Source organism: Ciconia boyciana, chromosome 1, assembly GCF_034638445.1.
Source record: "Ciconia boyciana chromosome 1, ASM3463844v1, whole genome shotgun sequence".
In the NCBI taxonomy this organism is placed as follows: Eukaryota; Metazoa; Chordata; class Aves; order Ciconiiformes; family Ciconiidae; genus Ciconia; species Ciconia boyciana.
Window position 1 is genome coordinate 52,204,256 of NC_132934.1, and position 14,079 is coordinate 52,218,334.

The 14,079-nt window shown below is 41.8% G+C and overlaps 1 protein-coding gene across 2 annotated transcripts in view; it reads left to right on the forward strand.

Annotated features, from left to right (window-relative positions):
* Positions 1-1,952: 1,952 nt before the first annotated feature.
* The window catches only part of ELK3 (ETS transcription factor ELK3), a 41,207-nt gene continuing 29,080 nt past the window's right edge, over positions 1,953-14,079 (forward strand). Inside the window, exon 1 of one of the 2 annotated variants that reach the window (XM_072865705.1) lies at positions 1,953-2,405. The gene's annotated coding sequence lies outside the window, so the exon portion shown is untranslated. Of the gene's footprint in view, positions 2,406-10,226; positions 10,363-14,079 lie in introns of those variants that run through there. The other variant, XM_072865713.1, reaches the window with a different exon arrangement.

A 14,079-nucleotide genomic window follows, 5' to 3' on the forward strand; every position in this document is an offset into this window, starting at 1 on the left:
TTTATCAAGCACATAGCTGTAGTTTCAAATAATATTTTCCAGATTACATCCATAGTTCTAGAATCAGCAGCCCTGGCCAAAAGCTCCCATTTTCTTCCCCTTGCAGCAGAGCTTTCTGAATTCCTCATGTTTCCAGCATAGCCTGGTGGCTTTATTCCATTAAACAAGTTCCGCACTTTCTTGTTCAGCATCTGTAGGGTAATATGAAGAGCCCTCATCCAGTGGCCATCCAACCTCCTGCATGGCAGCTTTATTTAGGTTTCTACCTCACTATCTAGAGAAAAAAGGACTGGTGCTGTAAAAAAAAAAATCTAGCGCTGTCAATCAAGTTACAGCATAATAAATAAAAGAACCATTTTAATTTTTAAACTTTTTTTTTTAAAGACACAGGGTTATTTACTTTTTGTAAAAGAAAAGAAGTCATACTGGTTTTGAGAGTTTGTTCTCTCAGATCTCCACACCAATAATCAGTCGAGGCAACTCTGGGGTGTCTCTGCTTCTTCTCTCGTGCACAAAATCAATGAAAGATAAATGTAGAAGATGAATGCTGGTACCCCCAGCTGTCAGTCCAACACTGCATATTGGTACCATAAAAGCTTCTCTGGCTACCCTGGTTTTGCAAACCCGGGTCTTCAGTTGTAGTTCCCAAAGAAAGATTGATTCCTGCATCCTAATGACTTAGACTAACGCTTACAGCAAGGACTTCATCCACTGCGCATTTTGATCTAGGAAATATACTATCTCAAGGTAAACATTTTAATGCTTCTTTGTTTGGGAAACACAAAATGAAGATTTAGCAGACCTCACATTTGTATTCTAAAATTCAGAATGACTTCTAAAAGGGAATTATTTAAGGAAAATAACAAAGTTACATAATTTGGTGTGCCAGTACCATGTTATTCTTGCTCCCCCATGGCATGTTAGAGGATGAGAAGGAAGAAACCTGACGGACCTCCACAAGAGACTCGCAATTTGCTCACCACCAGCTGTTCGGATGCTATTGACTAACGCTTAGTGGCCAACTGGGATGATCTTTTTAATTCCATCAAAGCATACTTTTGTTCCCAATGACATCGTAAGCAATAACCCAACAGAGTGATAAAAGCCAATCATAGCTTCTGTGTCATTGCACGTCAAGAACATTCTGAACTGCAGTTATTGTGCTGGAATGATAAATCTTGTGACTGTTAAATAGCAGCGCAATATTGATTTTAAAGTATTATGCACTGAACATCACCGACGCACTGGGCAGACAGAAGGTAATGTCACTCTGAGAATTTCCAAATAAAGTTAGAAATAGACAGTACGATGCAGATATGCAAGACACAAGAAAAGACATAAAGGATGTAAACTCCAAATACTGGAAATGCATCCCTTTTAATAAATCCAAACCGACAGTTTAGATCTGAGGTCTACAGCTTGAGGGTCAAAACCTAAATCCCAATCAGCAAACTACCACTGGTCTGTCTCTGAGATACGATGTGGAGCTGGAAGATCCAGGTTGGATTTGACGATGTGAGCGCCCCTTGACTTTTAAGATGTCATTTCCCTCAATTATGTTGTTGTGCCACGTTGTGCCGTTTCTGTATTTTGCTACCTATGTGAGGTCCAGCTCGGGAAGGCGGCCAGCGCATCTAGCGAGCTACCGCGCACCACCAACCCCTCAGCCTCCCCTGACCCGAAGCGGAGGCGCCCACCGCTTCGCTCCATCACGACCTGAGCCCCCGGTTCGGTGGGACAGGGACGGCCGCCTCTCCCCGGGCCAGCGCCTCGCCGAGGCCCCTCGCGATGCTCCGGGAGGACGAGGCGCCGCTCGTCAGCGCTTCGTAAGCATCTCTCAACTGGTACCCGGGGAAAAGCGGGTCTCTGCTCGCCAAGCCACTCCAGCCGGCTGGTAGCCGGGTGCCGCCGGTGGGCCAAGCGCTGGGCTGGCGGGAAGCTCCTCCCCAGGGGTGTAGCACAGGAAGAGGTGGAGGTCGGGGGAGCCGCCGGAGCTCCCTGCGAGCCTGTGGAGTTACCGTTACCCACTTTACTATGTGTGTGTCTTATATTACAGCCATGCTGCACATCAGTGGCCAGAGCGAGGGGAGAGGGGAGGAAAAGCCTGTTTACACAGACTGCAAACCGCCTGGGGAATAATGCAGGAAAGGAAGTGAGCCGGCTCTCTGTCTGACTGCTCTGACTTCCTGCTCGCTCTCTCACACAGGCACACACACACACACACACACACCCCCGGCCGAAAAAAAAAAAAAAAGAAAGAAAAAAAAAAGGGGGGAAAAAAATCAGGATCTCATTACAAGAGCAACAGAGCGTTTGCAGAAGACTGTCAGCATGGAGAACCAGGGAATTTTACCCAGCTCCCTCTAAACTACCAAGAGAGAGCGGAAAAGTCCCTCAGGCTCTGGGTAGGTACAAGTGCTGCTGCGCCTGCCCCGACTCCTGCAAAGTTTCGGGGGGCTTGGGGGAGGGGAAGGGGAGGCCGGCGGCTGCTGCGGGGCCGGCGCCCCCTCGCTGGTGGGGCAGCGGGGGGACACCGCGGGGCAACCCGCGGGCTGGAGGTGAGGAGCGCCGGGACGCAGCGGGGGAGGAGGGCTCGGAGCCACACTCGGGGCCGGGGCCGGGGGCCCGGGGTCCTGCCCCGGGGCCGGGCCCGGCCAGCGCGGCGGTAACGAGGGCAGGGGGCGGCGGTTGGGGAGCGGCGGTTGGAGGGCGCGGGGCGCTGGGGGTGGGGTGCTCGCGCCGCCTCAGGGGCCCCCGCCGGGGTCGAGGGCTGCCCCAGGGGCCCCGCCGCCCGCCGGTAGCTGCGGCTGTAGGTGAGGGGACGGAGCGTGTGCGGGGGGCGGGCGGGCGGAGGGGAGGGGCCGGGGTGCGAGGAGAGACAGGGCCGGGAGGGGGGCGCTGCCTGACAGGGCGCAGCGGGTCGGGGGGAGCCCTGGGACCCCTCGCCGCCCCGCAGCCCCCTCGGCGGTGCCGGGTCGTATCCTGCCCCCCCCTCCCCGGCCGTGTCCGGCTGCCGGGGCCGCGCGGGCCTGCCCCGTACGAGCAGCATCATGATAACGGAGTTTGGGGTGGCGGGGGCCGCCCGGGTGCCTGTCACGGCGGCGGGGGGCGCCGCGGGGTCCCCGGCGCCGCTGCGAGGCCGAGCGGGGCCGGGGTGGGGTGGGGGGAGGAAGGGAAGGCTCCTGCAGAAACTGCAGAAGGGGCTTTAAAGAAGAAAAAAAAAAGTGTCGGGAGAGTTTCTGGCTTGTCTGGAAACAGCAAGACTAATTGCCATGCGCTTCCGGTTTGAAACTGGCAGCAGACAACATCTTGAAAATGAGTCACTGCAGCTCACAAAGAAACTCTGTGGTTTTCTCCCTCTCAGGTTTATATATTTGCTCCTTTTCACAGTTTCCTTTGTAGTCTTCTGCATTCTCCCCGGCCCTCCCTGCTTTTCTTAGCCACCCCCTGCCCCAAGACCCCTTGGCCGACGTGGATAGTTTCCACGACCAACCGAAAAAACACTAAAAATGTTTGTAAGGGAAGGGGGAAAAAAAGGAGAGAGAGAGAGAGAAAGGGAGAGAAAGTGGAGAGTTGTTTTTGGATCTGGCTTTGCTGAAGGTTAGAGGGACTCTGATGCTGCAGGGGGAAAAAGTTCCCTGAATTTTCCACTGGCTGCAGGAAGAGAGCCCATTTAGTCATGGCTAAGTAATGTCTGCACACACACCAACTAATCTCATTAGGAGTTTCCGTTCCCTAACACAGGAGGGTTTTGTGAAGCCCTGTCAGCCTTTTTAACATTGCAGTTGAAAGGGAGACAACTTACATCTTTATTTACATAGAGGTGTAGCGCTAAGACAAGTTTATACAATGCAGCATCTTTTCGGTCATGAGGACTCCGAAAGTCAATGGTTTCATTTAATTTCAAGCAGAAAGTCATGGTTCATCTCATATTTTGCTTATACAAACTTCTTGATTATTTAAGATTAAATGTAATTTATGCATAAATAGTTTCGTAGGGTGAAGTTCAGAAATGGGGTACACAGAAGGCTGTGTTATGATAAGTATGTTCTATGCATCTGTGACAATTGTATGTAATTGCATGATTAAAAGACTCTTGTGCCAAGATACCGAGGTGATGGGCATGTTTGAAAAGTATATTCACTCACATAACCTTGCTGTCTTGGTGCTTTACATATTTAATTTCCAAGTAATATTTATTTTGTACATATCACTTGACTTAGTGGTTTGTGTAATTATTTCGTGATGACTTATTTTCATAGCGGTCCTGAAAAAAGTCTGTGTTCAGAATTAGATTTTTGCCATGCCCCACTGATCTTTAAATTAGAAGTTAACAACTTTTTGCAAAAAAAGTCTGGAGCAAACAAAGAAAATGGAGTCTTGCTTGCAAGTGGGTTTTAATTTAAAGAAATGTCAAAAAATATGAATAAAATTGCATGTAACAGGAAATAACGCTTAGCTACTTACTTGGATTATCATGTGATAGCATTAAACTAGCAAATATTGTGCAAAAAAGTAGTACTTGGATGGAGAACTAATTGCAGTATACCACGTGTTTACCTTTGAGGATCTTCGGTGTTTCCTGTACTTCCTATGTCCAAGCTGCACAGAAAACTTCTTCGTTAACATCACTTTACAGAGGACTTTTATTAGTAGATTAGTGACACGGTCTCCAGACACAGACGCCTCTTGATTTCCTAATGGGGCAGAGAAGAATTTTTAGAATAGTATGTAAAACAGAAAATGCCTCATCTCTGTTTCAATCAAATGCAGTCATCAGGTAGAGAGCACTATTTTCTCATTTTGGAGTTTTATTTCTTTTGTAAAATTCTAAATTTTAGAGAGAGGTGCATTACTGGGGCATAATGTTGAAAATTTTGTTGAATATGTTATGGAACAGTTAGTGTGGTGTACAACACCAAAACTCTTACTGAAGAGTCTTCCCTAGCTCTTATTATCTGTCTTTGAAATATGGACATTAAATTGTCCACTTACTGCATTAAATATTGCTGGAATTTTGGTGTGCCATCTGCTGAATCAGTGTAGATGAAGCACACACATTCATACATACAGATATATATATAGTCTATCTACACTATATAAATTTCATATATTGTATTTACTTAGCATAAGTAAAAACATCTTGATGTCCTCATAGAAAAACAGATGTAGTAGTAATATTGTACTGGTTGTGTGTTCTGTATATTTGAAAGACTGAATGAGAAGTAATCCACAGATGTGTTAAAAATACAACAGTTCTGTTTGGAACAGAGAAAAAAAATCCAAATATCAAATAGTGCATGATGGTTTCCACTCAAATAATAAAAATGTCTTAAAGGTGTTTTCACTGTAACTATGATTTTATTCTTTACCTTTATGAAATATAAAAGTGTGTGAGAAGAAGAATATGTACTATCTGCTAAGGGATGAGATATTATCATAATTGCTTATATCTTGATTTTCCAAATCACCTCCATGAGTTGTTCCTAAAAAGATAAAACCTACAGGCTTATATCCTTTCTGATATCACCGACTCCACCTAGATGCAGCAGCTGAAATAAGCAACACAATCTCAGGGGGAGAAACTCAGCTACAGCCTTCCTTGTAACTGTGTTGATGAACCACTACACACATGGAGGCTTTCATATGTAGAAACAAAAATCTATTTTGTTTTATTCATTAGCAGTTCTCACTGCTTACTGATTCACAGTGGTTCTTTGCTCCTGTTACTTAATGTTATTTCATTAAACTTGAATCATTAAAACAAATCAGGTATCTTACTCCAAAGACTAAAGTATTCTCCTTTGCTGTGCATGAGGTCTGGTTATGTAAACTTTACCTTGTTGGAATGCCCTTCTTGGGATGGAGGCCAGCTTCAGGGTGTGTTATGATAGAAGTATTCTTGTGGGAAGGTATTACAGCTCAAGTGACTTAATATAACTGAAGCTAAAATCTACCTTAGTTTAAAAGTCTGTTCTGGAGGACTTAGCACAGAATGAAAGTCATATTGCAGGTTCACCAAGGTGCGTGGAGCTTGTTGCTTGCTTTGACGACCATATGTTTACATGTAGGAAGATAGGTGTATATATAATACATACGGACCCTGAGGTCCATCAGGTGTTACAGAAAATGCAAATCTTTGCTTTGGGAAAGCAATCACATGACAATAAGTTGCTTCAGAAAATCAAAGAAAAGAAATAGATGCCAAAATAAAAAGTCATTTGGCTACTAAAGATAAGGGAAAGTGCGATAAGGCTGGGAGAACCAACATACAGTTATTTGTGAAGCGTGTATTTATAAAAAGTTATTTTAGCTAGTTTATCTTGATGACATCATATAAAATTTGTATGCTTATGTAGTTACACTTATCTCTGTGAATGGTTCTCTGTCATAGTACTACATAACCTAAGATAGCGAAGAACTGATAAATTAGCTAGTAGTTGCCACAAAGATATGGCAGGTTGGACTCATTTGTGCCATTCAGACTGTTTATCAGTCCATGGTTTTCTTCTGGTGGCGGTGGCTCCAATGTACAGCATGCCTGGACGCTGCTGCTTGAATTCATCTTAGAGCCGTGACACTGATTATAGGACGTGGTTAGCCTGGGCCAGTTTCAAAGAGTACTGTTGGTTTTGAGCTGCTGTGTATCTTTGGTAACCACGCCCAATGGTTCATGCAACAGGCTGTAACTTATGGGCCTTTGAAAATTATGTTGCACCGTGTATCATCGGGTTGATTCACCATAGCTTTCTCCTCGGTGTTTCCCACAATAGGGAATCTCATAGTCTTGAATCATTAGACAGATGTTTACTTCGTCTGTGGCTTGTTAAATGAATCAACTAATATTCTAAAGGCTGTTGAGAGCTCTTGAAAGACTGAATACGCCTGTTCTCATGTTGAAGTATTCTGTTGAATAATGAATCATTAAAGAATTAGTCATGATTTTGAGGAGAATGTCAAGGTGTAGGTACAGGAAGTCCACCTCACTGCACTGCAAAATACAAAGCTGCATGTATGGAAACAAAGCAGATGAAGCACACAGTACCTCTTGTCTGTGCACTTCACAAAAAGAAAAGGCATCTTTGTCCTTAAAACTTTCTTTAACTCATTGTGGTTTTATATGCCAGTAATTATATCAGACTTCAGATTCTTAAGGGTTTGCTGTTAAGAGTGGATTTTAATTCAAAAGCTCTTTGAAGGAGACTTGCTGCTTTTCTAAAAGCAAAATCTGAAGAAAATACCTGCCATAAGCATCGATATGAAAATATCACTAAGGTACTACCTGCCAGGTAATTCAATGCCAATTAATAACTGTGTAGTCATTCTGCATTTTTAATTTTGTATGAATACTGTGGTAGTTTTTGCAGTACCAGGAAGTACCCTGTTTAATCAGTGTAATTCAGTATCTCAGGTCAGTATCTCAGAGTGTAGTGAATAACTAAATATTTAGGTAGTTATTTTAAAGTTATATTACAGTTAAGAACATTGGAAGCCAAATTTTGCCATGCCCTAAGCAGATAAAACTCAGCTGAAAATTATACTTTTTTTACTCGTATGGAGTTACAGTTACCAACATCATGTCTGATTTTGTCCTGCTTGCTCAAGTAGCATTGCTGTGACTATCTAGAGCAGTGGGGTTTGTCCTTTTTGTATCTGTGGAACCATAATTATTTTTGAGCAGTTGTGCAGATGCCTATGTTGCAGTTGAGCCTACTGTAGTAGTACTGTGGTACTTTTGCCTCTCCTTCAGGAGGAATCCATTGACCCCTGCATTCATGTGCCACATGGTGAAAAGTGCTCACCTGTATGATGACACCCATGAACTTTTAAGATAAGGATCAATTAACTATGTAAAGGAAGGTTTCTGAAGACTATACCATGTGCTCTGTCTACATCTGAGCGGTTAGATACAGCTCAGGGTCTTCAGGAGAAGAATTTCTGTAGGAAGCCACAAACTTACTTTGTTTTGATCTTTTAAAGCACTTAGGCATGTATTTATTTTTGAGTGTGTCAGCACTTCTGTTAATGCACTGAGACTAACTGCATGTTGCAAACATTTAAATGCTAGCTGAGGCCTTGAGTGTAACTAGGGCATTGGAGTAGCTCTTGCTTGCTCTGTGCAAGTGTCCTCCTAGTCTTCTGTAGCTTTGCTCTAAATTTTGCAGTGTCAGGATGTACTGAGGGTGTGAAGGATACTGCCCATTCTATGGCTTCTCCCAGACCCATTTCAGAGAGTCGTTTCAATCACGTCTGTGTCTCTGCTTGCCAATTTACGACTCAGTATTTGAAGATTCAGAATATAGCTTGGATAATCTTTGCAAATACCGATTACTACATGTTAATGTATTTTGGCTCTCATGCAAACAACCCTGTCTTAGTTTCTTCAGCTTTAAAGTATACAATTTTTTTATCTTGTAGATCCTAACTTGAAGATCATTTGAGGTACTAGGAGAGGAAAACTTGCATCTTACACATTGTCTTTTAGTTTTAGCTGTCATTAAATTATGTAATGAATCATTTGGTTGTAATTTTTATTATTCTTACCAATCATTCAAAATTGGTAAAAGCTTTCTAAGCACTAATCTAAGTATTAAGTGCTGTTAATACAATTTTACAAGATGGGTCTTTCTCTGAAAATATTAGCGAACAAGCAAAGAAGTTTGTGTAAAATATGCTGCCGCAGTTGTACAAAAAAGAGTAGACTCGGATTATATACTTCATCTAAAGAATCTAAATGTATTTAATCAAATGTCCTCCTGTAAGTTTCCCATCCTCATTTTGCAAAACAGCTGACAGTTCATCTGGAAAACAGATTTCTGTTATGCATCTGTTTGCCTCTAATGTGGTGACAGCACCTCTTTCCTGTATCTCTGTATATTTCTTAATCTCTTTTTTTTTGTTTTTGTTTTGCTATGAAGAAAATTGATCAGATGTATTTCAGTTTAAGCTTTTTGGGAAGGATGCTAATAAGTGTTATTGCTTTTAAATGTTTATATTGTGGTAATGTTGAGTGACCTCTGTTGTATCAAGTCACAATACAGCACAAACAAAAAGTTTGTAGGCTCAAGTACCACTATTATCTCTTCCCAGCAATTAACAGTAATTCATGAGAAGAAACAATCTTTAAAAAGCATTTAGAAAGTAAGAACAAATTCCTATTGCAGCTCTGTTAGTGAAATCTGGAGAAAGTTGACTACCTTCAGAGAATTTCTTGCATGCTAGACTAATATAGCTGAGATGGGAATGTGAGTTTAGATTCTAGATATAGACCTCTGTGAAGTCTGGTGACTCAGAGCAGACTCAGAGCAACTGGCGTGTGTGGTTAGTTTAGCGAACTGCAAGCGTGGAATAGGGCTGGTATAGAAAGCATGACTGCAGCACTCCTTCAGTACTGCTGCTTCAGTACTGAAGCTGTCTGATGCAAATGCTTCCAAAACAGAACAGTATCAAGGCTGGATTGATTACCTGGGTAGGGTACAATAAAACTGGCTGTGCAATCTCATCGAAGTTGAGGAGAGGGGATAGAGTCTTTATGTTTTATTTAAACATGGAATCTTATGCAGGATTCAGTGTACAAATCAAAATAGTGGCTGTTATGTATCCTGAGCAGCAGAGACACTAACAAACCAGTTGGTGTATTGATGTCACTTCTAAACATAGGCAATCTAGGCACTTTGTATACAGCAAAGGCTGCTGTAATCATTGAAATAGTGTCCCATTTGTGTCTCCTTCATCGTTTGCAGCAGCCATGGGAATTAGTTTAAGTACACAGGACACGGGCAGTACAGAAGAGTAACAACCAGATCCTCTGTTGGCTGAAATCTCATGTATTTCATGATACATTCTGTTGGGTATTCCAGTGTTTAATGAACGAAGTTAGGGGAAATGTGTAGGTGTGACCTTCAAGTTCTTGTTGGTGTAGTAGACAAGTGAATAATGTCAGAAGATAAGAATCTTTTAATTGGGTTTCAGTTTAGCTTAGTGCATGATAAACATGCGTATCAGAACTTTGATTAGCACTGAGAAAGGAGGAGAATAGCAGATTTTTGAGATTTTGACATGTAAGAGTGATTCTTAATTTAGGTTTTTACTGTGAGACCGTTGCACACAGAAATAATAGCATTTAAAGTGAAAAATATGGATGTTAACTAGTGCTGTGACTAGTTGCTCATTTTTTATGACTAAGGAGCTTACGCCCTGGCTCGTGCTCCAAGAACTATTGCAACAGCGGTAACGTTTTGCGAAGAAATTGTCCAGACAAAATGTCTCTATATGTATGTAAGTTACCATCTGCTGAATTGTGTTACACCATTTTCAGTATAATGCTATGACTGACTCCCCTTGCAACGTGAGAATATACAGGTAAGCCTGTGTGTTATTTAATAGTTTAATGGCTCATTTTGCTAATCCAGCAAATTCTGAAAATTCAGTGTGCATAGGAAGGTGAGCTCTGACTGCCAGTGTAAGCTGCAATGATCTTGCCGTGCTTCAGGTCTCGCAGAAATTGCCAGCCACCTCTGTTTGCCTGAACAGAACTCCCAGGACTGCATTTCCTGTCCTTTTGGCCAGGTTCCTCTCTGCTGACAGTATTAAAAAGACCTGCTTGTTTATCTAAGTTTCTAGTCTAGGAAAAATTAGTCGAGAGGGGAAGATTAGTTTAAAAATCTGAATATGAAATATATTTAAAGCCACATTTGAGACAGTTGGTAGTATTAATACACCATTTAAAATATTAGAGCCACTAGCATAAGTTACAAAGCATTTGGTTTGCTGTCACAAAATCGGAAATTTTAATACTTCAGTTTAAGAAGAGAGTACAGGTAGGGAAAAAGCATTTGCATTTGGGAGTAATCATCACTTGATACGTCAAGTAAACTTTCAGAGTAGTCACTGGAGGCTGTATCCTCTGCCCTCTTTAGCTATTCTTTTTGTTTTCATGCATATTTTCTCTGAATTTATCAAAGGGGCTATCAGAAATTTTAAATAGGACAGTCAAATAATCATGATATGTGTCCTACTGATGCCAACAAAAATGTAAGAGAAAGTCATATGGGAAAAATAAACATATAGGTCTGGCTTTGAAAGCAGAAGTCCCTCGGATCACAGTGTAGCGTATTGCCAGCATGCCACAGATGTGCACCACATGAGCAGACAAAAAGCAGTGTGAGGAGTCTGCATTAATTTTACGTCTGTCCCAAGGTGAATGGTTGGAGCCATTATGGATTTATGTAGTTTTGTTTACAGCTAGCTTTAGAAATAGTTGAGCAGGTTATTTTTTTTAAGCCTTTCACAGGGAGACAACTAGCCATGTTCCCTCCTGCTAAGGGCTTTTACTCCAGTCGGATTAAAACTGTTTCTTGAACTGCATCCTTATGGAGAATCTGAAAATACTCGTGTTTTAGAGGCGGTGTCATCACACCTCTGCTTGGCAGGCAACCAGTCCTTTGTTGTATTAATTTGGAGGTTGCAGAACTTTCTTCCTTTGGACATCTGCCTCAGCCTTTCTTTGACTTAGTTAAAAAAATTAAAAACTGCAAACATTGTATTACCAAATGTACTTACTGGAAGCATTACTGGACATGTGTGTGAGTGCTTTCTTTTCTGCAGTGGAACTTGATGTTATCCTATAATATTTTGCTAGATCTTGCTGCTGTCTCTTTTGTGTTGCTCTTAACCACAGGAGTCTGTTTATTTTTTCAAATGTGCTGGGCCAGAGCAGTGGGTATTCTTGCTTGAGAAGGAGACCTTGTAAATTGTTACTGTAAATAATCTTTTAAATTAGAATATAAAGTTAAGAGAAGACTATTATGCAGGAGCGGCAGAGTAGGTATACCTCATGTGACTCTGTTAAGTACATCGGCCAGCAAAACCCTCTGTGCTTTTTTGGTGCATCCAGTCTGGGTTTGTGTGGCAATATTACTGTAGTTTTGCAGCAAATCGGAACTTGTGTGCTGGGGCACTCTGTAACTTTTTCTAATGTTTCCACTGGGTGGTGCTGCAGGAATTCCTATTTTTTTTTTTTTCACTTGAATCTGCATTTCCCAGAAAGACGCCTCTAAAATATAATAGGAGGAAGTCCTGATTTAGAAAGTTTTTGCAGTTTCAACACAATGGAAGAACTCGGAGGATGCTCTGGCAGGAAATGTCCTGGTTGCTGGATGTGGAAAAATTACCAGCGTTCTGTATCATACACACAGTCAGTTCCCTAAAGTGCCCTGGGTATGGATTGCACCGTTAGTTTGATTTATTACCTTTAACAGAGAAAGTTCTGCATCAAGTTAAAACAGGTATGTTTACACACTTAGTTGCGAGCTTATTTTTTCAAGGCCAATTAAATTAGCAGTAAGATCTCCTTTGATGAGTATTTGAAAACTTTCTGAGTAAACAAATTGATGTTTGTTTTTCCTCCTTTCTGGCAGAATCACTAACTTTTCACCAACCACATCCTATTTATCACCCTTGAAGCATCTCTGTTGAGAAATAAAGCATGAGGACTGACTCAGACTTTTGCCTTGTTCTTTCAAATGTTTCTGAGCAAACATTTGGGCAGATTTGGCAGTTGTCTCTAACCTCTCATGATATACTCATTGTTATACCGATGAATTTTCAGTGAAAAATGTTACGGCTGACTGATTTTTTGGTTATTCTAGAAAAGTTTCTTTTCTTGATCAGCACCCTTTTGCTTCTGTAATCAGATGCAAAACAAGTGTGCTTCAATTTTTTATAGAGACTAAAATGTAAAAGAGAAAAATTGGCCCAGAGGATTTGTAAGCTGTTCAGCTTTCCATACAGACATTTACTTTAGAACTATGTTAAAAATGTATACAGCTGAAACAGCTAGAGACTGCCTTATTCCATATTTTCTCTAAATATACTCTTTGATATTTGTCATTATGGAATGGAATTGTTTTGGTGATTTCCAACAAAAGTTTTTTAAAACTCACATAACTTATAAAATAAAGTTTTAATATACTTTAAAAATGAGTATGGTTTAGCAAAATCTCGATTTCTAGTATTGAGAAACAGTGGTTAAAATAAGTAATGACAAAACAGGCATGTTCTTTCACATGTTATTGCAGCAGTCATCTCAAGGGTTAAAATGAACCTGAGACACTTAGAAAAATAAAACCAGAGCTGCTATTACAAACTGGGACAGATGTAGGAGGCCAGGTTTCCTGTGGCCCATTTTCCAGTTTCCTGGCTGCAACCTGCAGAAATAAAGGAAGCTGAATGCTAACGTGAATGAGAAGCTAACAATGCCCCACGTCACGCTGCTCAGAGAAACGTGCTGTTGGCCAGAATTAGTATACAAAAGCAGTAAATGGACGTACAAAAAATATACACACTTTTTCCAGAGGAGTCGAAAAGGAAAAAAAAGGCATCTGTTACAGTGAAGTGCTGTGTGCTTGCAAAAGCACACACTTGCCTGCAAGGGAAATGTAAGCGGAGGTGTGTGCCTGCTGTGGTGGGGCATAAGAAAAGGAGCTGAATCTTTTGCAGCTGCTTTGGCTACAGAAAGAATCAGCAGTTTCTTCATACACTAAGGGAAATTAATTTCCCTGCCTTACTCTGCCTCTTAATCCTTTTCATGTACATGTCTGATCACCATCTCTCTGTGACTACCTGTAGTGCATAATGCTGGCTAACACCTTTTATGTCTTCCTGATTTAATTGCTCTCCAGCTGATTTTTTCAGCCTCTGGGCTCCCCAGCCAGTCTATCCCACTCAGCTGTCCCTCCTCTGCCCCAAGTCCCACGACCTGGTTTATAGCTCAGAGTCCCAGATACTCTTCTATGGACTCTCTAAAGCAACAAGGGGCTGGCTTTGATCCTAATGCCCGGAGAGATTCCTAGTTTTAGCCTTCAGAACTTGTTCATGTTGATTGTCCAGGATCAGCAGTATATCTCTTTATTTTAGAAAGGCTGTGGGGGAGCTAACATAGAATGTGGAGAAAGAACCTGGGTAGGAAACCTGGAGTATGTGGGAGAACGGAAGAACACAGCTGTAATATAGTTGTATGGAAGCTAAAGACCTCTGCAGAGGTCCTGAATGCTACAGAGCTGCTTTCCAGCTTTCTCC